The following is a 25834-nucleotide window of genomic DNA, read 5'->3' as shown; positions in this document are numbered from 1 at the left end:
CTCACAGTTTTCTATCTTCTTGCCTTTCCTTATGTTTCTCCTCCACCTTGAATGCTTTTCATCACACCTGTAGCTGTCAAAATCTAACCAATCCTTCAAGGCCTCTTATAGGGCCAGCTTCTATAGGAAGTCATTTCTGATCCCCTTGTTCCCCTGCTGACTTATTCTATTTGAACCCTAATACAGTTTGGTACACCATGCTTAATATGCATCGTATTTGGCCTTGTGTTGGAGTATATGTGTATCTAGTCCATACTCTCTACTGGATTGTAAACACTTTGAGCAGGGCCATGTCTCTCTTCTCTCTATCATCTTCATGCTGTGGGAGAAGCATTGGGTTTGGACACATGGTAACTGCTGGCTTAAGTGAATCATATCATCAAAAGCTTGAAATTTCCTGTTATCCATACTATAATCCTCAGACCAAGGAAAGGGAAGGGAACTCTTTATGTGTCATGTGTGCTGCTTTATATACCTCATTTTAAAAAGTATTTACAACAATCATATGAGATAATCATTATTATTCTCATTTTACAGATAAAAAACTTACACCCAAAAGGATAAGTAACTTGCTTAAGGTGGTTATACAGTTAGACGTTTCATGGATTTGAACCCATAACCAACTTTCTGCTACACTAGTGTTATTTCTGTTTATGAAAAAAAGAGACACCATCTGATCTACTAGCCTGTGGCAGAGTCATTGAAAATCAACTATAACACATTATCTCACTAACGCCTACATTTTACAGATGAGGAAACTCTGATCCAGAAGGAGTAAGAGGCCACCTCAGCTGACAGAGTCACACTCGGTGTGGGTTCCAAGCCAGCTCTAGAAATAACATGAGCAACTTCTTCACGAACATATCTCCCTGGGCAAGGGAAACAAAAGCAATAATGAACAAGTGGGACTATATCAAACTAAAAAGCTTCTGTACAGCAAAGGACACCATCAATAGAACAAACAGACATCCTACAGTTTGGGAGAATATATTCATAAATGACAGATCCTATAAAGGGTTGACATCCAAAATATGAAAAGAGCTCACACACCTCAACAAACAAAAAGCAAATAATCCAATTAAAAAATGGACATAGGATCTGAACAGACACTTCTCCAAAGAAGAAATTCAGATGGCCAACAGGCAAATGAAAAGATGCTCCACATCGCTAATCATCAGAGAAATGCAAATTAAAACCACAATGAAATATCACCTCACACCAGTTAGGATGGCCACCATGCAAAAGACAAACAACAACAAATGTTGGCAAGGATGTGGAGAAAGGGGAACCCTGCTACACTGCTGGTGAAAATGTAAGCTAGTTCAGCCACTGTGGAAAGCAGTATGGAGGTTCCTCAAAAAACTAAAAATAGAAATGCCATTTCACCCAGGAATTCCACTCCTAGGAATTTATCCTAAGAATGCAGCAGCCCAGTTTCAAAAAGACAGATGCACCCCTATGTTTATGCAGCACTATTTACAATAGCCAAGAAATGGAAGCAACCTAAGTGTCCATCAGTAGATGAATGGATAAAGAAGATGTGGTACATATATACAATGGCATATTATTCAGCCATAAGAAGAAAACAAATCCTACCATTTGCAATAACATGGATGGAGCTAGAGGGCATTATGCTCAGTGAAATAAGTCAGGTGGAGAAAGACAAGTATCAAATGACTTCACTCATCTGTGGAGTATATGAACAAAGAAAAAACTGAAGGAACAAATCAGCAGCAGACTCACAGAACCCAAGAATGGACTAACAGTTACCAAAGGGAAAGGGACTGGGGAGGGTGGATGGGAAGGGAGGGAGAAGGGGAGTAAGGGGCATTAAGATTAGCACATATAATGTATCGGTGGAGGGAGCAGGGGGAAGACATACAACACAGAGAAGACAAGTAGTGATTCTATAGCATCTTACAACACTGATGGACAGTAACTGTAATGAGGTGTGTGGTGGGGACTTGGCAATAGGGGGAGTCTAGTAACCATAATGTTGCTCATGTAATTGTATATTAATGATACCAAAATAAAAAAATAATAATTTTTAGGAGACTCAGATCCCTCTCCCACTGTGGGCCAAGAAAATGTGCTTTTCTTTTGAAATTCTGGTCCTACACCTGGGCTGTCAGCCTGTCACCTTCATAATCAGAGCCTACCTTATTTTGGTTAGTGAGATAACACTACTAATTTTTCTCTTAGTAGCCACACTGGAGGTCATAGATGCTGAGCCCAATCTATGTTTAGTTTCTCATTGTAAATGTTGGATCAGAAGTACATCTGGTTATCTTTCTGAGATTACATAATAGTAATGTTACCACTTGTCATTTATGAAACTTCTAACTTTTCAAAAAATATCCTTTCATATTTTGTGTATCTTTGTAAAAGAGATTGAAGGATTATATCAAACAATCCCAAAGCTCTTTTAATTCTGAAGCTCTTATTCTATAATTCTGATGCTCACAATTTAATTTTACATTTTATCTTTATTTGTGTGTCTCTGATTATTAGTTACACTTTACATTCCACGAGCATGGAGGTTATGTCTGTTTTTGCTCAACATTGTATCCCCAGAACCTTCACATAATAGGTACTCAAAATATTTGTTGACTGAATGAAGAATTATGTGATTTTGCAAGGTGGTTATCAATTCAATTTGATACATTATTAAATCAAAGCCAAGAAGAAAAGTGACTTGTTTAAGTGCAATTATTCAGTAGCATAGCCACCTTAACACCCATATCCCCTAGCTATCAGGTTGTTGGCATGAGCAGATAAAGTAATGAAATTCTGAATCCTATGGTCTAATTCATGTCTATTCTTAAGGCTATTACTAGTTGTGAGAATTAATTAAACTCTTAAATGCTTATCTAATAATAAATGACTCCTTTAAGAAATAATAAAATGCAATAGCGAGAATTTAAAAACAATTATCAATAATTTTTTTCCTCCCATAAGTACCTGAGTTCTCAATTCAGTCTCATCTAGTTTCCAACTCTAGTCTTAAAGAAAATTTATATTGAATCTTGGTGATAGGGGCAGAAGTAATTGAACAGGTAGCAGCATCCCACACTCACCAGAATTAAAAAAGACTGAAAATACGAAGTATTAACAAAGTTGTAGAACAATAGAGCTCTCAGACGCTCTTATCAAGAATCCATAGAACCACTTAGGGAAACAAGCTGTACCTGTTGAACTGCAACAGATACAAACCCTACAATCCAGCAATTCCACTCCTGGTTATATGCCAATAGAAATATATACATATAGTCACGAAAAGGCTACAAGGATAGTCATAGTACACTATACGTAATTGATTAAAGCTGGAAGTTACTTTAAGGTTCAATATTAAAATAAACAAGAGTATATTAATACAGTGGTATATTATACAGTGATGAGAATTACAACTTTAAAAGCATCCACCAATATGGATGAATCTTCATAATGTTGATGGAAAGAAGCCAGACAGGAAAGAGTATGTTGTATGATTCCATTTTCATTAAGTGCCAAAAAAGTCAAAACTAATCTCTGGTGTTAGAGGTCAGGATACATGTTATACTTTGGGGAGTTATTTGGATTAGAGCACAAGGTGGAAAGTGGTTCTGGGATGCTGGTAATAACCCTGCTGGCAAGCTGGATGCTGATAATATAATATTCTGCTTCTTAATCTGACTGCTGGTTACATGATTGTGCTCATTTTGTGAAAACCTAGTGGCCTGCATATTTATTATAAGTGAATTTTTTGGCATATATTTTGTATTTTACTAAAAAGTTAAAAAAAAAAACCCAGCAGTTTCCCAACAAAGTCTAGATCAAAACTCTTTGGATAGTTTAAGTGGTACAGCAAAGCAGAAGACTCTAGGTACAAAGCTAAAAAGGTGTTGGTGTGAGTGGGGGCTCACGTCCATCTGGGGCCTCAGCATCCCCCCCTGCCCTGCCCCATCTTGTGATACCATCATCTCAGCGTGTGGCTTCCATTTGTCCTGTGGCAAGAGAAGAGGCACATTGATTCCTAAGTTCCTCAGCTTGGATGTGACACATACAATTTTTCCTCAAAATCCATTGGCCAAAATTAGTCCCATGACCTCAGCCAAACTGTAAGTGAGTCTGGGAAATGCAGGGGAGCACATGGATATTTGAGGATCATTGATTGGCTCTGCCAGGAGATGGATCTGTGGTGTAGCCTGTATCTCAGGTGATGTGAGAGATTTGGTTATAGGTGTCTCTTATTCATGCTAAGTAGTGAATGATTTCCTTGGGGCCTGAGTAACAGTAATGAAAAAGAGGAACAAGTATGTGCAGAAAGGGAACTTACTATTTGCCAGGCACTGTATATACTGATTCAATTGTCTATTACTGTGTAACAAACCACTCCAAAATTCAGTGAGCTAAAATAACAGTGACTTGTTATTTCTCATGACTCTGTGGGTTGACTAGGTTTAGGTGGGCAGTTCTAGTTGCACATGGCTTCTGTCAGATGGCTGTGATCAGGTCTCAGATTCAGCCAGTACTGGGAACATCCAAGATGGTTCGCTCCTATGTCTGGGAGTTGGTACTAGCTCAGGGCTGAGAAATAGGCCCAGCTTGGATGCTAACATAACTGGGCCTCTCTTTTTCTCCGTTATCTTGGGGTCTTTCTCTCTTCATGTGACTTTCTCATGTGACATCTCCAGCAGGGTTGCTGGACTTTTTACATGTGGCTTAATGCATCCAAGAGTGCAGAAGTGGAAGCTGCCAGACCTTCTTAAGTATGAGGTAGGTCTACAGTTGGCACAGCATCTCTTTTGTTACTGTTAAGTAAATGCCTGTCACAGAGCCAGCCTAGATTCAGAAGAAGGGACCTACACAGGGCATGAACGTGGAGAGGTATGGTTCACTGGGGTCATCTGTGCAACAGACCAGAAGTTGGTGAACTGTGGCCCTCAGGTCAAATCCAGTTTATCTGTTTTTCTATGGCTCTGAAGGAAAAATGATTTTTACAGATAGATATTTGCAATTGATTTGATTATAGGCAACAGTAGCTTTGAACACCAATTTAGTGAAATATTATTCCCCACCAAAATTCCATTCTGTTCATTACTAAATTTACATTACAAAAAAAGAAACTCAGTTTATTATTATTATATTCTACATTTCACTAATACGGATTTTGTGGAAATTCATTTTCTCTCTTGTTACATAAGTATCTATATAATATATTTGAATTTTGCCTCTATCTGGCCCTTTACAGAAAATGTTTGCCAACCCCTATAATAGATATCATACAGACACTAAATTTTTTCCTTATCATATCCCTGGCAGAAATAGATTATTATATATTATTTTTATTATGTATCCCCATTTTTCAATAAGGAAACAGAGGATCATGACCTTATATTGAATGACTCTTAAATAGCAGACCTGGGAATCTCTTATGATTGGCTTTAGTTTGATGTTGATGATTCTCTTATTGTGCTCCACATGCTGCCTTCTTCTCTGATGCATGTTAAGGGGTCTCAGGGGCAAAGACAGTCCTTTCAGTTCCTGAGTCTAGGCTTGCTGTCAATCTTTGTCCTGTGCGTGAGTGTCTGTGGGAGGCCTCAGCCATTTTACCCATACCATTCTTCCCTGCAGTGAAATCTAGTATCTTTTTTCTCTCCTTCTATATCCATATCCTGTCATCTAGAACATTTTTCAGAGGAAGAAATTGAGGCTAGGGAGTTTCAGTGGCTTCCCAAGTTGTCGTAGTTTTTCTCCAAGGAGATACCAGGGAAAGTACTCTTCTCAGATTTGCCTTTTTTCCTTGTGAACATTTCCAGATACTGCCCCAAATGTGAACATTTTTATCCTTGATTTTTTTATTCATAGAGTAGGGCTAATTATTCTTGCCCTGATTTTATCATTGTGAAGATCAAAGGAAAAAGTTTGTATGAAAAACATTTGAAAATCATTAAACCCTCTATCACTGTATGTTATTGCCATGATTGTTACTGTTGTTATAATTAGCTTTATTTTTGGAAATCGTTATACTTGGTCACTAATCAAAATAATGGCATAATGATCTCCAAGCCTGTTTTTCCTCTGAAATCAAAGATCCTGTTCATGGATCAGAGGCAACCACGGTCTCTCCTGCCATTCATGCTTTAAGGCCTTCTGTGTTGGGAGATCAGCACAGGATTTCTTGGTGCTACATACAATCTTATGTGATTACAGGTACTGAGTATTCTAATGCAATCCTGTAATGAGATGTTATTGTGCTAAGGGGTACTATACCCCCTTCCCCTGATCACAGATGTGAGTTGACTTCTGAGAATGTATATACTGAGGAGAAAATAGACCTCTAATTAAGTAAATAAATTTAACTCCTTGAAAATTATATTTTAATAAGACAATTCATACCACAAAAATGACAATTAAAGTATATTAAAGTTTTACTAAAAATCTCAAAGTGAGAATGTTCACCATGTTAATGATGAAGACAGGAATAGATGCACACACTCAAAAGTCATAGCTCATTTACTCTAGTACGTCTCTTAGCACTGGGAGCTTATGCTTGGATTTCCGTGGATTTTATTTTGTTAAGATTTTGGTGAAAATTATGAGAAAATGAACTTCCTTAATTAAAATACACTCTGAACTGTCCTGTAAAAAGTGAGGTTAGGACAGAGCAAGCTCAGGAGGGAGGAGAGCAGGGCTAGAATGGTTAGCCTGCTGCCCAAACTCTTATCTGCACCTACCCAGTCCCTCCCTCTGATCCTTGCTACCATCAGAGGAACGTTGTCACCTCCCCATTCCAAACCTCAGTACGCATACAAACCCCTTTGCTTGGGTCTTTAAAAAAAGAGCTGTGGCAACCTAACATTTTTGAAATAAACTTTTTTTGCTTACTAAAAGAGAAATTTATTTAAGCAAAATGAAGTGGAGTTGATTTAAACAAAATTCATGGAATTGATTTGTCAAATGATACAGAGATATGTCAAAATTCATAAAGTTAAATTTGGGAAGCATAGTGACCTGCGTGCAGGATCTTGCAGGAGGGTGCCCCTGTCCACATCTCAGTGTCAGCTCATGCTGCTGGGTCCCTTCTCTTGTTCTCCGTTCACCCTGGTCTTACTTCCTTGCCCCATGCCGCCTCTTGGTTCACGGACTCTGTGCATGCTGCTGCTTCTACCTGCAAAGCTTTCTTACCACCTCTACAAATACACCTTTGTCTTTTGTTCCCACTCAACTTTCAGACCTCAGGGAAGTGGCACTTTTTAGGAGAAACCTGGCTCCACATTCTAAAATTATCCCACTGTTATATCCTCTCAAATCATCCTGCATTTTCCCTTAAATATTGCCACTTATATGTGTATGAGTATATGGTTATCTCTCTCTTCTCTCTATAGTGTGTGCCTTACAAGGTCAAAGGCCATGTTTTTCCTCACATTGTGACTAGTGCCTGACACAGTCCATAGCACAAAGTAGGCAGTCAGTAAATGTGTTGAATGAGTAGAAAGAAAATGATTACAAAAAAATCCATAGGCTACCAAACAGCTGAATTTCTAAAGGAAATTTATAATCCCAAAAGAAATACACCATCCTTGCAAGTGTCACCTTCACCTTTTTTTAGAGAAAAATATCACTATCAACATCCTTTTTTTTTTTCCAGAGCTATGTTAACTTGTATCTGCTCAAATAAAATAACCTTCATCATAGAGACAAACTCATTGAGCAGGAGCAGTCTATTCATTTGTTGGTAGAAATTGCAAAGAGAGAAAGAGGCTGTTCCTGGGTCTATGTGTTCAGTAACTCCTGTAACAGGGCTTCCTCAACATGCTGGACAGTGTCCTAAATCTCACAGCTACACAGAGACAAGTGTTCTACTCTGGATCTCTAGGTCATATTCTGACCAGCAGAGGTCACGCTGGCTAGGATCAAGGTTCAGAAAGTAAAAACTGGTTATATGTTCTAACATTCTCCATGATTCACTCTCCTTCCAGACTCACAGAATGGGTACCCCAGCTTCATGTGCTCAGTCATGATCGTTGCCTGTTTGCCCCTCTTCTATGCCTCAGTTCTAGGTAGTAAGATGTCTTTTCCTTTTATATCAACTTGTTTCTGATTAATTCTTTTTAGTTTTCATTTGTTCTTGAGATGTCCTTCCTTCTGAGGTTCAAAGATATCCTTTAAAGTTGAGGTTGCCATCCCTGCCTCATTCCCAGAAGTACATCCCTCATCAATTTCTCTTTAATATAACAAATTTTCCAAGCAACTCTCATTTAAGAGGATTGGGATAATTGAAGGGATGCTTTGTTTACTGAGAATCTATAGTTTGTATTGGGTCAAATTCTTGGTGTGTAGAAAGGGGAAAAGGTGGAAAACATTTTGCAAATAATCAGTGTTTGAGCATGAATATCATTTTTTCATTTTAAAGCTACATAATCAAGCCTGTTAATGCCAGTTGCTAATGTATCTTCTTAGGAACTTTTTCCTTTCATTGTCCTTATGGTTCCCTGCCTACCTCCAGGATCTGCCTTCTCTAGTGACCCACCCCACTTTCCCTACTCTTAATGACCTTCATGTTTTTCCATAAAAATAAAGGACAAGCTTGGATTCAATAGACATGATAAACTGGTTTCTAATGATGCCTTTCACATATAGGAATGTGTTCATCTCTCTGAGTCTCAGTTACTTCTGTAAAATAGTGATAGTAACTACTTCAGAAAACTGTGGTGAACATTAAATATATGTACAGTGCTTAGTATAATGCTTGATATATATAGTAAGAGCTCAAAAAATATATACCTGCTTTTCTGAGCTTCCAATGCACTGTGGTTCTGTGTACTTGCACAGTTCAATCATATATAATATTCAGGGTAATAGAGCTGATGAATCTTATGAGGGATGTAGGCCTTATTTTAAAGCTCTGCCTTCCTTGGGAAACCTCAAATCTACTCACTTAAGAGTCACTCATATAGTGATGGGGTCTTGAAGTCTGATAATCCTACCAATACAGTGGCTAAACCTGCATGTGGTAAAATGAGCACAGATGCCATTGCAGGAGAGTCCTTTAGGAATTCAGAGCTGTTTTGATTAGAAAGCAATATTGCATATTGGAAAGAGCATGAGCTTTGGCATCAGGCAGATCTGGATTTTAGTCCGGTTCTGCCACCTAGGAGGAGCTCAATAAATGGTAGCTTCTGTTATAGAAAATTTGCTTTCACAAGAGATTCAATTAATTTAACTAAGCCAGGCTTTTCTAGGAAGGTTTCACCAGAGGTTCATTAAACATTGGCTCTGTGTAGTCCTTTGCATACACTCGCAGTTTCTTGATTTTGAATCATAAAAATACCTTCTGGAAAAAATTAATGTTTGAAAATTGTTATATGTCCAGAACTAAGGTGAAATATGGCATTTCAAAGCCACTGCAGCTTTTCTGGTTCCTTACAGTCTTTAATACCTACTTTTAAAGAGGAAGAGGAGGAGGTCAGTTTAGAACTAACTTTCTTTCCTTGCACTTTCCCTTCACGCTATTTGATAATATAATGTGGGCGAGCAAGAAAGGAGACCTACCCATTTTCAGAGCTTTGGTTACAAGTCAAAGGATGGCCTTATCTTTGGTAAAGGCCAAAAAGACATCTGAGGCAGGAGGCATTTTTTTTTTCTTAAAGAAAGATAAATTTAATTTTAAATTAATGGTGTTCAACAGTTAGAACAAACCAAAATGTCTTCAAAGAATGATTCCAGGTAATATGGCAAATATATATTGGCTCAGACTTACAAAGTTTATTATCTCTAAAACCACAAGAATTCAGTTTAAAGCAGTTAAAACTTATGTTACGGCGTGCCTCTTTGGGAGTGTGGACAGAATGAGAAATAAGCACTGAGTATATAACTGGGACTGTTAGGCACATTCCAACAGTCATTCCTTCAACCATTACTCAGTTTCCACTTTGTGAGGAATGCTGGGAATACAGACATGGCATTTCTACTTAAAAAGCTTATAGCCAACTTCATTCAACTCTACCTTCTCTGAGGTAGCTACCTTCTGTACCTTCCTCATATCTGAGGAAAGTGGGGCTCAAAATTACCCAGGCAGTAAGTAGTTACATTTCATATCATTTTCTCTTTCCTTTAATCAGGGATTTATGCTTATTATGTTTTCTTTTTAGTTATGATACATTAGAATGAACTAGGACAATATATGTAGTGTACAGCTATAGTACTGTATTTCCAGAATCCCCTATTCATAGAAATCTTCCTTTTGCCACTCCAGCCTTGTGGTTTGGAAAAGAGCTATCTAAACCACAGTTGGCTGATTCATCTAAAACAAATCAGAGTTATTCCCCAGGATTTTCCAGATTCGAACTAAGAAAATGAGGTAAAGTTTCATATAGAGTTGTTGGCCATGGTATTCTCTGATATGAAAAGTTAAATCCATTTGCAAGTTAAAACAAAAAAGAAGCAAACTCACCTCATTTAGGTGGGCTGGTGAAACTTCGATAACAAAATGTGACAAATACTATAGTAAAATGAAAATTTGTAGGTTTATTCCTTTTATAGATACTGATACAAAAATCCAAAATAAATATCTACAAACAAAATCCATCAATGTACAGAACAATAGAGCAACATACAGACAGTAACTAAAAAGAGGCAGGGTTTATCAAAAAAATTCAAGGATATTTTAATTATTTTTAATTGCATTTACCACATTAACAGATTAAAGTAGCAAAACCTGTATGATCATCTCAAGAGATGAAGAAAAAATATGATAAAGTTCAATAACTATGTATAACTAAATCTCTTAGAAAAGTAGGAATTGAAGGGAATTTCTTTTTTTTTGAGAGGGCATCTCTCATATTTATTGATCAAATGGTTGTTAACAACAATAAAATTCTGTTTAGGGGAGTCAATGCTCAATGCACAATCATTAATCCATCTCAAGCCTAATTCTCATCAGTCTCCAATCTTCTGAAGCATAACGAACAAGTTCTTACATGGTGAACAAATTCTTACATAGTGAATAAGTTCTTACATGGTGAACAAATTCTTACATAGTGAATAAGTTCTTACATGGTGAACAGTACAAGGGCAGTCATCACAGAAACTTTCCGTTTGATCACGCATTATGAACTATAAACAATCAGGTCAAATATGAATATTCGCTTGATTTTTATACTTGATTTATATGTGGATCCCACATTTCTCCCTTTATTATTATTATTATTTTTATTTTTAATAAAATGCTGAAGTGGTAGGTAGATGCAAGATAAAGGTAGAAAACATAGTTTAGTGTTGTAAGAGAGAAAAGAAGGGAATTTCTTTAAACTAGATATAAATTATCTATTAAATCCCAAAATTGTTGTTAACAGCTTAGAAACATTTTCCTTAAAATAAAAAGAACAAGAAAAGATACCTGCTGCCCACAATTCTATTCAACATTACACTGGAGGCTTTAGCCAGTGTATATAATACAAGAAACAGCACTAAGAAATATCATTATTTTAAAAATAGAAACAAAATTGTTATTTACAGATGGTATGATTGTCTACTTAGAAAAGTCAAGAGAAAATCCATAGAAAATCTATAGATTAGCTATTAAAACTAATTACACAAGTCTGTTGAAGTAGCTTAATATACAAAAAATAGTGCATGATAGAAATACAAAAATGTGTAGATGAAGAATGGATATCAACTATTTCAACAGCTAGTCATTATTTCAAGGATAGAAAAGAGGAGGATAGTTTTCTGGGAAGAGATGATTCCAAGAAAACTTTTAACAGTTTTATTTGTTTTTAAAGATCTGAAGCTGGCAAATACTAACATGAGTTAAATCTGGGTTTCCTGTATCCATAAATATTTCATGACAAAAGTTAAACAATTCAAACAAATAAATATAAGTTCATATTGCAGATCTTTGAAAATAACACGGTTCCTGGTGTTGAAGTTTAGAGACATTTAACTTAGGTTTTTTTCAGTCTGTTTTTTTTTGTTGTATAAAAATCTTGGTTCTACTTACTTCTGATGTCCTTGCCTTTGTTTAATTAAATCTATCCTTTGATTACATGGTCAGGCCTATGAGTTTGGCAGTCAGAATGCCAAGGCTCAAACCCTGCCCATACCAGTTACTAGCTGCCTGATCCCACTTCCCTAATCCACAGTTTTTTCATTTGTGAAACCGAGATGGTAACGGAGCCTACTTCATATAGCTGTCGTGAGAGTAAAATAAGATAATACACATAAAACATTTAGTGCATTGTCTGTTGCAAGTATATTATAAATGTTAGATGTCCTTAACTTTTTGAGAGTCTCAGGGTTATTGTAAGAATTAAATGAAATTAATCTGAGTAAAACTCATGGTGTAATGCCTGGCATTTACTAATGCTTCCATAAATCTTGATTTCACCTCCCCCTCTCTGCCACTCCTGCTGCTTACTCTTGAGCATTTAATTAATTTGCTAAATTTTGCCTGATACTGTGTTGAGTTGAGTATCTTTGACCACATTTCACTTACATTTTTTCTAACATTTATAAATATTTGAGGGCAAATAGGGTTTTAAAAAAAATTTTAGCTTCTACTATAACAATGATTTCTCACAACAGAGAAAAAATTATCCACACTGTTTTTCCTCCATTTCTTAACTTAGGGCACATACATGGAGCTAGGTGTTTTGTGTTAAGGATACTTGTTGTACCTCTGGTTGTGTGAGAGATGTACTTTTTCTTCCTCAGATTTCCAGGACATGTTTAGAGCACATGAAGAAATGTTTATTCAGGCATTTTTTTCAAAGATGGGGCTAGCTGTGAGGTTTTTTTACATCTAAATGTAAAGGTGATGCTGAAATTAAAGTAGAATGTATAATCAAGAGAGAAGTAGGTATATGGGGGCAGTGAGCCAGAGGAAGACGCCTGAAGAGGTCACCAATTTAAGGATGGTAGATAGGAAACCCAGAAAACTGGGTGAGGAAACAATCACAGGATTCTGTAAGGATCCTGGAGTGGCTGGTTGAGGGAGCTTGGTGGAATGGCATCTGTGAACTAGGATGGGTTTTCCCCATTTCTGGATTCCTTGTGGCATTGATGTTAAATGCTTAGATGTGTTTCAGCCAGGTGTATGGTGGGTACTGCTTCTAACAAGAGGTGAACTTGATAATCTGTTGAGTGTTACTGTTTTAAGAGAGCAGGGCATAAGGTGACATCTTTCTTAGATTACTTGTGAAAAATAGGTGAGGATGATCTTTGTATTCCTGTAAAGGTAGTTGGGAGTGAGTTGGACACGTGAGAAAAAGCACATGAACACTCCAGTTTGCTATCTGACATTAGGGTGAATGATCAGGACTCTGGGTCTAATTGGAGTAATGTGAGAAGAGATGATACTCACTCCATATTCTCCCCCTAAAGCAATCATCAGCCGAGAACAGCTATAATAGTAGGGCCTCCAATTGCTAATCAAATGAAGGCATGTTTTCATAAAATTCTTCTCTCATATTTGAATAAAGGGAATGTATTTTGATGTACCAAATTTTGTAGCATGATGAAAACAGAGCCAGGAGTTGGTGTATTCTGATTTTTTAACAGGAATGATTGACAAATCGTTTGAGAAAACTGACAAGTTAATGTTAATGCAATCTGTACTAACCTACAAGAGGTATCCTATGTAACCACTAATTTATTTTTAAATGAGTGCAAATACATTTTCCTAGGAAGGAAACAGGGAGCTTCTGACAATCTCAGTGTTCTTACAGAGATAGAATAATTTGAAAAGGAAGAGAGTACACTGAAAATTTCCTGATGCTTAAAATAAAATAAATCCCTCTCATCCCAGCATAATCTGGTATTAATGAGTTATTCCTAGTGAGTGTGCATAAGTGTGGTTTTGTCCCCTAGCTTATATTTTATTGTTAATTTATTATTTCTTTAAGAAGAAAAAAAGAAGTTAGAGACAATATGGTATAATAATAAAGGCAAAAAAAGTTGGAATTCAAATCCTCTGCTTGTTAACTATGTGACCTTGGACAGTTTCAAGTTAAACTCTCTGAGTCTCAGTTTTCTCATCTCTTAAATTGGGTTGAAAGAAGTCTTACATTTGCAAAGATTTGCCTTCTTAAATTTTGTATTCTAGGTACCTCATTCTTAAAGAGGCACATACTCAGTGAGTGCCTCATTAACTTTTGTGCCCTTAGCATCTCATTTACCTCACCCTGGACCTAGCCTTGATGCCTGCATGGCTGGGATGTGTTACTCTGGAGGGGATGGGTGAGAAGTGGAGGAAAGTGGTGCTAAATGTGGGTAAGGAAGTGTGCAGATATCACAAAAGGACTTGTAAATTATGTTAAGAAGTTTGAACTTTATCCTAAGTAAAAATTAAAAAGAAAGGTTTCCTGAGAAATCATTAAAAAGTTTTACCCGAGGACCAACTTGCTCAGAATTTCATTTGAGAAAATCATTTTGGCTGGTGGGTGAGGAAAGAATGGGAGGGGACCAAGACTCAGTCAGTGCACACCAGTTAGTAAGTAAATGCAGTGTTTCAGGTGAGAGATGACGGCCGAGGCTGGCATGAAGGATGGAGGATGGTGGAAATGCTTGAGGGAGGTTTACGAGGCTGACTCAGCAGAACTTGGGGATGAGTTGAATGTAGAGAGTAAGTTAAAAGTCATGGAACATGTTAACCAAGTTTTGACAGCTGTGTTCGTTGTGGTATCATGTCCTCCAAATAGGGAACAGTGGAGGAATGAGATTGAAGATACTATCATTTCAATTTGGACATGAAGAATTTGGAGTATCTAAAAGACATCAAATAGAATTGTTTAGTAAACACTTGACTATATGGGACAGGAATTTAAGAGTGATCTAGGCTGGAGATCTTGGGAACCATCAGTCTTTAAACCATGAATATTTGCCTGGTAACTGTGTGCTGGTTGAAAAGAGGTCCTACAAAGAAGCCACAGAGAATGCCAGCATTTAAAGATTAGACACAGGATAAGAAGCAGGCAAAGTTTGAAAAAATCTGTACAGGGAGATAGGACATCTACATAGCTTCAGATAAGAAACCTTGGTCAGTACTAACCTGCATAAAACTCACCACTATGTCCCTTCCTGGAAAGCAGCATTCAGTGATCCATTGCCCATTATTTAGTTTGTGGTCCTCATTGTGAAATGTGTAGCTTCAATGCCTCAAATTCCTTTTCCTAACCTGCCCCATTCCTGACTCTTTCCTCAGTGCCTGTCTTCATCTTTGCACTAACCTTTTAGAACTAATGCTTGATCTCCTTTTGGTCCTGACTTTGTCCTTTATGCTTTGCGGCAATTCCCATTATGCTCCTAGACCACATGTAATTCTCTACTGAGTTTGCCTTGACTCAAGCAGGAGATCAGATAGCCCTTTCACCAAGTACTGGGTCCAGTGTGGGCAGCATTGCATCATTATCATTGGGAGGTCACCTGCAAGCAAGCATTGGCTTACTGCTTTCATAGTCTCTTTGGCCGGTTCATTATAAATGCTTACACAAGCCCACCTGTCTGAGCTCATTTGCCTGAGATACGTACAACAGGCAAAGTAGAATGACAAATGTTTAACTTATATAAATAATTTGTATTAAATTCTATCGGAATTATATGTAAAGTGGAGAGTATTAAATATTGAAGGACATCAACAATTCTAAATATATTGAAACAAAGAGAAGATATTGTTATTCATATATATATATATATATATGACTCTTCATATGAATCATTGTTTAATGGGCTTAAAGGCTCTCTGAGAGGGTCTCACAAATTCAAACAATTTCCTTAGAATTTGTTCTTTGAACATTATGACTTGATGGAAAATATCATGAAAAAAACCAGACTTCTGGATCTGGTCTTTTTCTGTGGGACCCTTCACTCTAGGAAGGTCAAGCTCAAAAAAAAACTCGAGGATTTTTTGGCTCAGAAGCTAAAAATTGATTTAAGGAGTCATCAAGTCTTTCTCCTATACATGACCAATTATTTTTGAAGAGACCAACTCAGTACAGTATACTAACCTGAGAATTTAGACAACTTAATTTTAGTTCCTGTTTTGACTTTAATTCATTCTTTGAACTTGATGAATTTGCTACTTCTCCTGGGGCATCTGTATCTCTATCAAATGAAGGTGTTAAAAGATGGACTAAATTATTCCAAGAGCCTTTCTAACTGAGAATCTACTATCTTTGATAAAAAAACACTGCCTACAGATCTTGATCACACAAAGATAAATGAGTTCTGGGAAAGCCAGAGTTTTTTCTGAACAGGTTTTTTGATTGTTTGTTTGTGTCACATGAATATTGATATACAATAACACAGCTGGACGTGAATTCAGTGTAAAAGGAGTTTCCTCCAAAATGGCCTGGCCCAGTGGCTCTTCAGTCTCTTTTTAGAGATCTCTAGAGATGGGGAACTTGCTTTTTGTAGTCAGTCCATTACCTTGTTGGAGTCATTTAGTGGGTGGTAATTTCTTCCTTATATTAAACTGAAACCTACCACCCTGTAGCTTTTGCTCATTACTTCTGCCTTCTGTCAGAGGTGCACATACCAGATTTAAATACCATCTTCACTACTTACTAGATTTGCAAGAAAAGGAATATCACTTAACCTCTTGAGTTTCTATCGCCTCATCTGATAATGGATATTTTAATTGCTATCTCCAAAGATGCTATGATTAAAGTGAGATAATGCATGTAGGCTGTCTTAGGCTCTTATTGGGAAAGACTTCACAGAGGACTTGGTCTTTGGAAAGGATTATGAAGGTGGATAGGAATTTCTTATAAAGAAAGGTAGAGTAGGGAGGAAGCAGATAGAAAACAAGTTGGCTTTTTGGGACAGAGAGAAAAACATAAGCAAAAACATGGAGGCATGAAAATCAGAATAAAAAATTTCTAGTGGTCATGTTTGGCTAGATCTTTGAATGCCTAGGGCTTAGGGAAGAGAGTGATAGGAAATGATCCAGGAAAACCAGACTGTGGAAGCCTATGTACACCATGCTATATTCAAATATAATACTTCCAGAGGTACTGAGTTTAAAGAAAATCATGAAGAGAGAATAGCTAAACCAGGATTTAAATTCACATCTTCTGAGGCCATGTCTCAAAACACTTTAACTTTTTGGGCATTATAAAAAAATCACCCTTTTATTGTTAAAGAATTCTAGAAAACAACTTGCTTTTTCTGGCAGTGTGCACCAAAATCCAAGCAGGACATTGACCCAGTTCCTGGGACATTGGCTCCCAGCAGAGGGAAGTGCTGTTGTGTCAATGAAGCCAGTGCATTTCTTTGGTTTCTCCCAGTTCATGCTTATAACAGGAAAAGAAAATTAGAGATAAAGAAATGAATATTCTGCCCACTTTTCAGATAGACATGAGTGTGCACTGTAGTAGAAAGTGCTCTAACTATGTGACAAATAAGACTTGGGTTCAAAGCTTTGCCATTTAGTAGTTGTATATATATTTCTCACTTCCCCCCTGAGCTGCAGTGTGTTTATCAGTAACATGGGAATTGTGGTCCCTGCCTTGCCTAGTTTTTGAAATCATAATAAGGGAATTAGTTAATGGTTGTCAAAGTCATTTGAAAATTGTAAAGTGATCTTTCATTACGATTATTGGGAAACCACCAAGGTGAGAGGATAACGAGGCAGGTCAGGATTGCTCTGCAAGATGCATCTGGATTCAGGGTAGAATGAGTAAAATCAATAGTTTGTCTTCAGTAGATATGATCTTTCTCCCTGTCATTTTTCCATTTTTTTTTCTTTCCTCTCATTTCTTTTGGCTTGAAAAGCCTGGTGTCCTACAGCTCCCTCTTTCCTTCCCTCCCCAAATGTTCTGAAAATAAGCTCTACTGTGACATCATTGAGGCCAAGGTGTGAAGGTCAATAACCAGATCTTGTTTCATAAGGTTTCCTATTAGAACCTCAGCTTTCTTCATAGGAGAAAAAAGCATTTTTATTTACTTATTCATTAAGAGATTGTTTGGTCCAAAACCTTACCTTATACATGATGAAATAATTTGGGAGATTAGACAACTGGGAAAAGTAAGAATTTTGGGGAATTTATGGACTTGTAATTCATTTATTGATTTGTTTGTTTGTTATCCTGTTTGCCATTCACATATAAAAATATATGTTTTAGCACCTGCTATGTACTAAACATGTGATAAGTAACACATGAGGCACCAAAGACCGAGTGGTACCAATCAGATGGTCACACATTAGGTTCGTGCTGGTTTTAAATCATCTTAGTTTTTTCTTAGGCATTGCTCCTGGTGAAACAGTTGAGTGTGGAGGCAAAAGCAAAATAATTGAAGAAGGACTGTCTTAGCTCTCTTGACTCTCTTGCATCCAGCTCTCTTTGAATTCCTGCTATGTGTAGTTAGCAAGCTACTTAAATTCCCTGACTCTATTTCCATGGCTATAAGATGGAGAAACATTATAGTATAATGTACATTAAAGCACATGGCTCAATTCCTGGTACATAGAAGGCTCTCCACAAATGTTAGTTATGCTTTCTTTTCTGTTCCATCTTTTGTCTCCTTCATTTGTATATATCCCTGCTGATGCTGGAAACAAAAAAAGAAGTTGGTAGCTAACAAGGTTGAAATATATCAAGAGCAGTTTTGCAGGTGGTCTAAACTGAGCATTTGCAAAAGGATGTTTGTTGTTCATTGTAATTTCTCAGTCTTTACAGTTTACAAAGCACATTTACCTATATCATCTCAATTAATCATGTAACCACGTAATCATGTAACCATCTCAAACAACCATCTAAGATGAGCTTTTATTATCTCATGCACAGCTGAGAAAATGGAGGCTTGCAGAGACTTAGTGACTTTGGAGAGACATGTGGAGGATTAGAATTGGTTTTTGGTCTTTTAATATACAACCCTTTATTTATCTCACTGTCTCAATCAATTTTGGGTCTAAAATTTTCCACCTGCCACCCACCTTGCTCATTTTGCTGGGAAAGCCACTGCTGATTTTCCTCACTGGCCTGTCCTTATGACTATAGGACACTGATTCAACTTCCCTTTTCTTATCTTTTCTCCATGGTTTGTGAACCTGATGTAGTCCTGAAAGTGAATTCAAAAGCCCAGAGATTAGTCTGGCTGCCTAGGGAAAACAAAACATGTAACTGACACCTGTTGCTTTAATTCAAACCATCATCATCATCTCTCACTTGGACTATTTGCAACAGGGCTCCTCCTTTTCCACTCTTTAATATTGACCTTTCATACCTGTAAGGAAGTTCTTAACACTACAACACTCAATCTTGCTCAAAGAAACTCTATTCTTCGAACAAAAAAGGTGTTTCCTTGTCTCCTGTATAACTGAAATCTGAGCAACTTGGGCTGCATCAAGGCTTCTCAGTTTCCATCATGTCCTGATAGGTATCCTACCTTTCAATAATACTTGTTTTGCCTTAAGGACCATTGCAGATGTTTTTTCCTTCCTGCTAGAAATTCCTTCCTCCTTTATATCTTTCTTGGTGAATTCATTTTTGCCCTTTCAAAACTGGGGTTGGATTAGATGACCCTCTACTAAATTGTTCACAGTATTCCTCCCTATATGTTATCATAGCTCTTCTCACTCTGTATAATAACTCCCCATTTTTAATAATATTTTTATAAGCAACAGATGGTCTATCTTGTATATGTTTGTAGATGCTTGAAAAAAATGTTTATTCTACTGTTATTAGGTAGAATATTCTATAAATGTCCTTTAAGATCTTACTGGTTGCTGGCATTGTTGAATTCTATATCTATGTTGATTTCCTATAGCTGTGTATCATTAGAATATTGAACTATAATTGTAGGTGAATACAATTTTCCTCTCAGTTCTGTTCTTTCTATTCTGTTATTCAGTTTTTACTTCATGTATTCTGCAACTGTGTTATTTAGTGCATGGACATTCAAAACTGCTGTGTCTTCTTGGTGGTTGACCCTTTAACATTAAATGGTAATGATCACATTCTTCTTTGCCTCTGGTAATTTTCTTTGCTCTGAAGTATATTTTATCTGATATTAATAGAACTACTCCTGATTTCCTTTAATTGCTGTTTGAATGATATATCCTTTTTTCCATACTTTATCTTTCAACCTACCCATATTGGTATACTCGAAGTAAGTTTATTATAGATACTTTGTGATTAGTTCATATTTTTCTAATTCAGTCTACCAATTTATGTCTTTTATTTGGTGTATTTAGGCCTTTTATATTTAGTGGAAAAACTGTCATGTTTGGACTTAAATCTGCCATTTTATTTCTTCTTTTAATCTTGTTTTCTCTTGCAGGCATACCTCAGAGATAAAGTGGGTTTCTGCAATAAAGAGAACATAACAATAGAGCAAGTCAAATGATTTTTTTTGGTTTCTCTGTGCATATAAAAGTTACACTATACTGTAGTCTTTTAAGTGTGCAATAACATTATGCCTAAAAAAACAACATACATACCTTAATTAAAGTACATTTTATTCCTAAAACATGCCAGCCTCCTCTGAGCTTTTCTGCAAGTTGTAATCTTTTCCCTGGTGGAGGATCTTACCTCAGTGTTAATGGCTGCTGACTGATCAGGGTGGTATTTGCTGAAAGCTGGGGTAGCTGTGGCAATTGCTTAACATGAGACAACAATGAAGTTTGCCTCATCAATTAACTCTTCCTTCCATGAACAATTTATCTGTAGCATGTCATGCTGTTTGCTAGCATCTTACCCTCAGTAGAACTTCTTCCCAAATAAGAGTCAATCCTTTCAAAACCTGCCCCTGCTTTATCAACTAAGTTTATCTAATATACTAAGCTCTTTGTTGTCATTTTAACAAACTTCACAGCGTCTCCAACAGGAATCCATGCCATCTCAATAAACCATTTTTTTGCTTATTTATAAGAAGCAACTCCTCACTCATTCAAGTTTTTTCATGAGATTACAGAAGTTAAGTCACATCTTCAGGCTCCACTTTGTATTCTGGTTTTCTTGCTATTTCCACTACATCTGCAGTTATTTTCTCCACTGAATGTGATCCATGACAGTTGGAATCAACTTCTTCCACACTCCTGTTAATGCTGATATTTTGACCTCTTCTCATGATCATGAATGTTCTCAATGGCATTTAGAATGGTGAGTTCTTTCCAGAAGAATTTCAATTTTCTTTGCCCAGATCTATCAGAGGAATCACTGTCTATGGTAGCTGTAGCCTTATAGAATATATTTCTCATATAATAAGACTTGAAAGTCAAAATTGCTTGTTGATTCATGGGCTACAAAATGGATGTTATGTTAGTAGGCATGGAAACAGCGCTAGTATCACTGTGTATCTCCATCAGAGCTCTTGTGTGACCAGGTGTGTGGTCAATGAGCAGTCATATTTTGAAAGCAATCTTTTTCTTTTTTTTTCTGGGCAGTAGGTTTCAACAGTGGACTTAAACTATTCAGTAAAACCATGTTGTAAACAGATGTGCTGTCACTCAGGCTTTGTTGTTCTATTTATAGAGCACAGGCAGAGTAGATTTAAATAAACTCTTAAGGGCCCTAGGATTTTCAGAATGGTAAATGAGCATTGGCTTTAACTTAAAGTCACCAACTGTTTAGCCCTTAACAAGAGAGTCAGCCTGTCCTTTGAAACTTTGAAGTCAAGCATTAACATCTCCTTGCTAACTATGAAGGTCTTAGGTGGTATCTTCTTCCAGTAGAGTATAGAGATGTTTTGTTTACATTAAAAATTTGTTATTTAGTGTAGCTGCCCTCATTTGATAGCTTAGCTAGATCTACTAGATAATTTGCTGCAACTTCTACATCAGCTTGCTTCTACTTGCTATTTTACTGTGCACTTAGATGTTAAGGAGATGGCTTCTATCCTTAAATCTCAAGAACCAACCTCTGCTGGCTTCATACTTTTCTACTTCAGTATCTTCATCTCTTTTCAGCTTCACAGAATTCAAAAGATTTAGGGCTTTACACTGGATTAGACTTTGGCTTCAGGGAATGTTGTGTCTGGTTTGATCTATTCAGACTACTAAAACTTTGTATCAGCAATAAGGCTGTTTCACTTTCTTATTTGTGTGTTCACTGGGGTAGCACTTTTAATTTACTTCAAGAATTTTTCCTTTGCATTCACAACTTGGCTAAACTAACTATTTGGCACTGGAGGCCTAGTGTTCAGCCTTTCTCAGCTTTTGACATGCCTTCTCACTAAACTTAATCATACCTGACTTTTGATTTAAAGTGAGAGACATGTTACTCTTCCATTCACTTGAACAATTAGAAGCCATTGTAGGATTATTAATTGGACTAATTTCAATATTGTTGTGCTGAGGGATTAGCGAGGCCCTAGGAGAGGGAGAGACATGAGGAATGGCTGGTTGGTGCAACAGTCAGAATGCAAACAACATTTATCAACTATCCACTTACATGGGCACAGTTTGTTGCACCCCAAAACAATTATAATAGTAATACCAAAGATCACTATAACAAATGTAATAATAATGGAAAAGTTTGAAATGATGTGAAAATTACAAAAACATGACACAGAAACACAAAATGAGCAAATGCTACTGGAAAAATGGTGCTGACAGAATTGCTCAATGCAGGGTTGCCACAAACCTTCAGTTTGTAAGAAATACAGTATTTACCAAGTGTAATAATGTGAAGCATAAAACAAGGTATGCCTATATTTTCATCCCTGTGTTTATTTTTACCTGCCTTCCTGTAGGATACTTCTTATAGAATTCCATTTTGATTTTTCTATAGTGTTTTTGAATATATTTATTTGTGTAGATTGTTTTAGTGGTTACTCATTACATATATATAACTTATTGCAGTCTACTAATGTCAACCTTTTGCCAGTTTGAATAAAAGTTTGAGCCCTCTTCTCATTTTATACACTTTTATCCTCCCCATTTGTAATTATCATGAATATTTCATCTACATATGTTTAGAGCCATATCAAGCAGTTATAGTTTTTGCTTTAATCATCAAACATACTTTACAATACTTAAAAGTAAAAGTCTGTATTTCCTTACATTTTTGCTTTTTTCTTTCCTCCTCCCTAATACTCTAAGATCCCTTCTCTAATGTTTCCTTTCTCTTTACAGAATTCCTTTAGCCATTTTTTAAAAAACAGGTCTGTTGGCAACAAATTTTCTCAATTTTTCTTTTTATTTTTTTCGGGAAGATTTTTTTTATTAAAGTATCATTGATATACCATCTTATGAAGGTTTTACATGAACAACATTGTGGTTTCAACACTGACTCATATTATCAAGTCCTTACCCATGCTCCCCACCCATTACAGCCACTGCCTATCAGCATACTGAGATGCTGTAGAGTCATTACGTATCTTCTCCGTGCTTTCTTCCCCATGATTTACCTATACTGATTGTGGATTATAGTGCCTCTTAATCTCCTTCTTCCTCCTCATCCACCCCCTCCTTAACCCCTCCCCTTTGGTAACCACTAGTCCCTTCCCAGAGTCTGTGAGTCTGCTGCAATTTTGTTCCTTCTGTTTTACTTTGTTTTTATGCTCCACAAAAGAATGAAGTCATTTGGTACTTGTCTTTTCTCTGTCTGGCCTATTTCACTGAACATAATACCCTTTAGCTCCATCCATGTTGTTGCAAATGGCAGGATTTCTCTTTTTTATGGCTGAATAATATTCCAATATTCCACTGTGTATATGAACCACATCTTCTTTATCCATTCATCTACTGATGGACACGTAGGCTGTTTCCATATCTTGGCTATTGTAAATTGTGCTACGATCAACAGAGGTGCATATGTCCTTTTGAATCAGGGATCTTGTTTTCTTTAAGTAAATTCATAGGAGTGGAATTACTGGGTCAAATGGTATTTCTATTTTTAAATTTTTGAGGAACCTCCATACTGCTTTCCACAAAGATTGAACTAATTTGCATTCCTACCAGCAGTGTAGGAGGTTCCCCTTTTTCTGCATCCTCATCAGCATTTGTTTTTTCTTATCGTTTGCATGTTGGTCATCCTAAATGATGTGAGGTAATACCTCATTGTGGTTTTAATTTGCATTTAAATTGCATTTCTCCACACGAGCATCTTTTAATGTGCCTTTTGGCCATCTGAATTTCTTTGGAAAACGGTCCATTCAGATCCTCTGCCCTTTTTTTAATCAGGTTATTTGCTTTTTGGGTGTTGAGGCATGTGAGTTCTTTATATATTTTGGATGTTAACCCTTTATGGATGTTGTTTACAAATATAGTCTCCCATACTGTAGGCTGCCTTTTTGTTCTGCTCATGGTATCATTTGCTGTAAAGAAGTTTTTGATTTTGATGTAGTCCCACTTGTTCATTTTTTATTTTGTTTCCCTTGCCCGAGGAGGTGTGTTCAGGAAAAAGTTGCCCGTGTTTATATTCAAAAGATTTTTGCCTGTTTTCTTCTATGGGTTTAGTTTTCCTTAATCTGGAAATGTCTTAGTTTGCCCCTCATTCCTGAAGTGTATTTTCACTGGATATAGGATGCTAGACTGACAATTATTTTCTTTCAGAAATAGAAATGTGCCATTTCCTTCTGTTTTCTTACAAGAATTCTACTGTCATTTGTATTGTTTTTCCCATAGAGATAAGTGTTGTTTCTCTATCACTGTTTTCAAGGTCCTTTCTTTATCTTTGGTTTTCAGGTTTTATTATGATGTATCTTGGTGCTCATATCTTTGAGTTCTTCCTATTTGGAGTTTCTTTAGCTTTTTGAAACTGTCGGTTTATGTCTGTTGCCAAATTTGGGTAGTTTTCAGCAGTTATTTCTTCCAGTACTCTTTCAGCCCTGCTATATTTCTTATTTCCTTCTGAGACTCTGTAATACAAATATTGGTTGTTTTGTTATAGCCACATAGGTCCCTGAAGATGTATTCACTTTATTTTCCCTGTTTCCTCCTTGTTGTTAAGATTGTATCTTTCAGTTCACTGAATTATTTCTTCTGTCCTCTCCAATCTACTGTTTACTCCATGCATTGAGTTTATTCAGTTATTATGTTTTAAAATTTTTAAATTTTATTAGATTCTTCTTTATACCTTTATTTCTTTGCTGAGACTTACTTTACTTGTTAAGAATCTCTATATTTTTATTTCCATCATGTTTATAATTACTTGTTGAAATGTTTTTATGATGACTGCTTTAAAATCTTTGTCAGGTAATTCTAAATTTCTGTTATTTCCATGTTGAGATCTATTGATTTTCAATTTCTGATTCCATTAGAAAACTCTTCCTGATTTTGGCATGATGAATAATTTTCTATTGAAATTCAGAAATTTTAGGTATTATTTTATGAGTCTCTGGATCATATTTAAATCATCTGTTTTTGGCTTTCTCAGACAATATTCTGGAAGGAGAAGGATGTGTTGTCACCTTCTTGAAGATAGATGGAACCAGAAGTCTAGGTTAATCCTTGGTCTCTATTGACAGCTGCAGCAGAAGAAAGCAGCCCTTGTTACTTTTGGGTGGAAGTCTGGACTTTTGGGTGAAAGTTATGAGTCTCTGTGAAGCTACTGACAGCACAGCAGCTGGGAGGAGCAGGGACTGCTCTTTGTGCCAGAGTGAGTAAAAGTCAAGGTGCCCCACCTTGTCTCTACTAAACCGCAGTAGGGGTGGCCTTACCACACAGCAGGATGAAATTTCAGGTCCCTGCTTAGCCTTCTCTGACACCATCTGGCATTAGGGGTGGGAACCTTCTCACAGTCTGGAGAAGGTGAAAGTCTAGGCTCCTCCCTCAGCCCTTGTTGGCATAGGTGTAGTGGAGCCACACGTTTTTTTCCCTGTATTGTTTAGCTATTGTCACCCACTTATTTTTTAAATGTTTTCTGTGTGATGAGACTGCTTCTTTCCTAGTACTTTGTATAGAAAGAAC

At 36.7% G+C, this 25834-nt stretch overlaps 1 protein-coding gene across 3 annotated transcripts in view; it reads left to right on the top strand.

Annotated features, from left to right (window-relative positions):
* Positions 1-25834, top strand: part of AGBL4 (AGBL carboxypeptidase 4) — a 1242012-nt gene that overhangs the window by 428591 nt on the left and 787587 nt on the right. The window lies entirely within an intron of this gene.

This window comes from Manis javanica, chromosome 4 (assembly GCF_040802235.1).
Source record: "Manis javanica isolate MJ-LG chromosome 4, MJ_LKY, whole genome shotgun sequence".
Classification (NCBI taxonomy): Eukaryota; Metazoa; Chordata; class Mammalia; order Pholidota; family Manidae; genus Manis; species Manis javanica.
Note: the sequence above shows the minus strand (reverse complement) of the source record. Positions and strands in the feature narration are given on the sequence as shown.